Source organism: Abramis brama (assembly GCF_963993115.1).
Source record: "Abramis brama genome assembly, chromosome: 17".
Classification (NCBI taxonomy): domain Eukaryota; kingdom Metazoa; phylum Chordata; class Actinopteri; order Cypriniformes; family Leuciscidae; genus Abramis; species Abramis brama.
The window spans coordinates 18,279,045-18,283,496 of NC_139979.1; positions in this window are offsets into that span (position 1 = coordinate 18,279,045).

Sequence of the window (4,452 nt, forward strand, 5' to 3'; positions counted from 1 at the left end):
TTTCAGTCATGGCTTTATTCATCTAGACCTCAGTTCCACCTTAGAGGTTTTTTAAGATCCCTTTAAGGTTTGTGTAAAAAAGGTCTTTTAGACTAGATCAGTTCAGAGTTTAATCCATTTAGAAACTGAATTAAGAATATAAGACAATGTGAGACATTATGTTTTATTATTATTAGGGATAAATAGAAGAAACAAGAATCTTACTTTTGTATAAAGTGAATGAATACATATAGATGGAAGGAAACATGATTAAATTTTGTTTTAAAGGCCCAGAGACCGAACTGATGATTTCATTAGGTGTATGTTCAAGAGACTGATGGGAGATATCAGGGTATTAGTAGATGGGAAAGGAACACATCAGTGAACATTTTTCCAAAAATGCCAGTTAGCACAGGGTAGTCATGTGAATGAAAGAAATATGCATAAAAAGTAAATGTTTGTCATTAATAGTGTAGTATAGCAAAAAAAAAGTGTAATATGTTATTCTCTTACAGTCTATGGTTATTCTCTGCTTAGACTCTAGCTCTTTATAATATACTTATTCTTTCTTCGTTTACAGAATGAAAAAAGGCAAATAAGTTCTATAGGTACGAGTGAATCAGCACTACACAGATGCATCACTGATGCCAAAATACAGTTTATAACAACAATATAAATCAATAAAGATATTTACATTTCAGCTCTTCCATTTACAAACATTTCTATATAAACAATGAACTTGAATGATCTTCATGTGCAAATGTCATTTAGCAATATATAAGCAGAGCCTTTCTAAATCAATTGTAAACTTATTTTATACAACTACTAAAGCACAGCCATTTTTATTATTTTCACCAAAATTAATTTTTAATTGACAGGCTAAAAAAAAACAAGATCAGTGTTTTAGACATTATCTTTGGCATTTCTTGATACCAAGCTGCCTTTTCTCATCTATATCTACTGTACTTTATCTATGCGCACCACGTCTGATTCACATGAATGGAAAACCACTACAATGCCTTGTATATCTAATAATAATTTTTATGTACTTGTATTTTGTATATATTTGTAATAGAATTTGCATCAAGCACTGATCAAATCGAAGGTTTGTATTTTTCTGGAAGCAAAATCTTTTCTATCAAAAATAAATTCAGTACTTTAATATTTCCTCTCCATTGTATTTATATATACAGTGAGGAAAATAAGTATTTGAACACCCTGCTATTTTGCAAGTTCTCCCACTTGGAAATCATGGAGGGGTCTGAAATTGTCATCGTAGGTGCATGTCCACTGTGAGAGACATAATCTAAAAAAAAAATCCAGAAATCACATTATATGATTTTTTAACTATTTATTTGTATGATACAGCTGCAAATAAGTATTTGAACACCTGTCTATCAGCTAGAATTCTGACCCTCAAAGACCTGTTAGTCTGCCTTTAAAATGTCCACCTCCACTCCATTTATTATCCTAAATTAGATGCACCTGTTTGAGGTCGTTAGCTGCATAAAGACACCTGTCCACCCCATACAATCAGTAAGAATCCAACTACTAACATGGCCAAGACCAAAGAGCTGTCCAAAGACACTAGAGACAAAATTGTACACCTCCACAAGGCTGGAAAGGGCTACGGGGAAATTGCCAAGCAGCTTGGTGAAAAAAGGTCCACTGTTGGAGCAATCATTTGAAAATGGAAGAAGCTAAACATGACTGTCAATCTCCCTCGGACTGGGGCTCCATGCAAGATCTCACCTCGTGGGGTCTCAATGATCCTAAGAAAGGTGAGAAATCAGCCCAGAACTACATGGGAGGAGCTGGTCAATGACCTGAAAAGAGCTGGGACCACCGTTTCCAAGGTTACTGTTGGTAATACACTAAGACGTCATGGTTTGAAATCATGCATGGCACGGAAGGTTCCCCTGCTTAAACCAGCACATGTCAAGGCCCGTCTTAAGTTTGCCAAAGACCATTTGGATGATCCAGAGGAGTCATGGGAGAAAGTCATGTGGTCAGATGAGACCAAAATAGAACTTTTTGGTCATAATTCCACTAAACGTGTTTGGAGGAAGAAGAATGATGAGTACCATCCCAAGAACACCATTCCTTTTTTTTTTTTTTTTTTTTTTTTTTTTATTGGAATATGCAAGATGTACATAAATTGGGATCACAAACAAGGAAAACAAATAAACAAACAAGCAAAACAAAACCAATACAGTCAGGAACTGACAGGTGCGTGCGTTTGTGTGTGTGCGTGCGTGCATGTGTGCATGTAAAGGTAACTGGGTGGACGTGTCACAGTACATACTTTGAAGAACGAGATAGAGAAAAAAAAAAAAAAAAAGATATATATATATATATATATATAAAAATAAACATACATACATAAACATGTATAAGTCAGTATATGAAAACAAATAACAGATATTAATAAAACAAATATAAAGAAATCAATCAGTGGTAAGGAGTGACTACTAAAAATACTATAACGTCTACTACTGCAACTACTACTTCAACAACCACAACTACTACTACAGTCTCTACTTCTACAATAACTGCTACAACTACAACCACAACTACTACTACAATCTCTACTATTATATTAACTGCAACTACTACTTCAACAACCACAACTACTACTAGTCTCTACTTCTACAATAACTGCTACAACTACAACCACAACTACTACTACAATCTCTACTACTACATTAACTGCAACTACTACTTCAACAACCACAACTACTACTAGTCTCTACTTCTACAGTAACTGCTACAACTACAACCACAATTATTACTACAATCTCTACTACTACATTAACTGCTACTACTACTACATCAGCAACTTGAATAATGACAATGGTATAAATACTTGATAGTAATGATAATAAGATAACAGAAGGACAAATCAGAACAGTAATAATAGTAATGAAAACAAAAGTATAAGTAATATTGATGATAGTAATGATATTAATGATAGTAATGGAGAGGTGAGGTGAGGTTAGGAAGTCAGGGAGAGGACTAATAATAATAATAATAATAATAATAATAATAGAAAAAGGAAAGAGCAAAAAATAAATAAATAAATAAATAAGGAGTATATATATATATATATATATATACATACATACATATACACACATATATATATATACATACACACACACACACATATATATATATATATATACATATACACATATACATACATACATACATACACACATATTACAATAATAATAATAATAATAATAGTAGTAGTAATAATAAGATTGAAAGAGGAAAATAGTAATAATTATAATATACTCATATTGATAATAATAATAAAATAACAACATTAATAATTATGAGGAGGTGGAAGTTATATGATCAGCCTTGAAGTGCATAGTGTGTGTCAGTTGCTTTGTGATGCATTAAAAAGGTGTGACGTTCAGCATGGATCAGTCCGGTGCAATGCCCAGCTTGCCATGCCCCCGTCACCCTTACCCTCTGAATGAAGAACACCATTCCTACTGTGAAGCATGGGGGTGGTAGCATCATGCTTTGGGGGTGTTTTTCTGCACATGGGACAAGGCGACTGCACTGTATTAAGGAGAGGATGACCGGGGCCATGTATTGCGAGATTTTGGGGAACAACCTCCTTCCCTCAGTTAGAGCATTGAAGATGGGTCGAGGCTGGGTATTTCGCGACAATGTCAGGTCCTGTCCCAAATGGCACCCTAAACACTCAGCAAAAGGGCGCATTGAGGGTGCATATTGACCGCAAAGAGGGTCCTTGCGAGCACCTTTCTGAAACCTAAAATGACAAATGGGACACCCGGTCTCATGGACTTAACGGACACGCGCACACAGCAGCCATTTTAAGTCCACAAGACCGAAAGCGCATATGAAGTGTGCCATTTGGGACAGGGCCTCAGTGGCACATGCCAATGAAGACTGGATTTGCCACCGGATGTGTCACTAAGCATAGTGACAGGGACCATTGGCTTCTGTGCGTCAGACGCCATGTCACTTAATGTTAAAACCTCTACTGGAGATTTCTCTGCAGTTGTTTTACAATGAAAAAAAAAAAAAAAAAAGTGTTCTACAGGCAAGTAGAACACCATTCTACAGGCAAGCATATACCATAAGCTATTATCCCCCAAAATGCAGATTTGTCATGTGACAACTTCTTTCGATGAGATTGGGGGAGGCATTAGGAATTTTGATTTTGATTTTGATTTGATTTACTAATTTATTTACAAAAAAAACCAATTTAAAATGTATTAAAATTACTTAATTATTTGCATATTTACTATTGAGTTGAAAATATTATTAATTAAAAATATTTAGTCAAATCTTTCAGTCGCTAGGAGGGGTGGGCAGCCCCTCCAACAAGCTACGCCCATGATCTGGTCTCTTTCTTCCGCATTAAATTTAGAGTAACTGAAAATAGCTTTGCGCAAGTGAAGTGATGTGGCCTTTGCTCATATAGAGTTC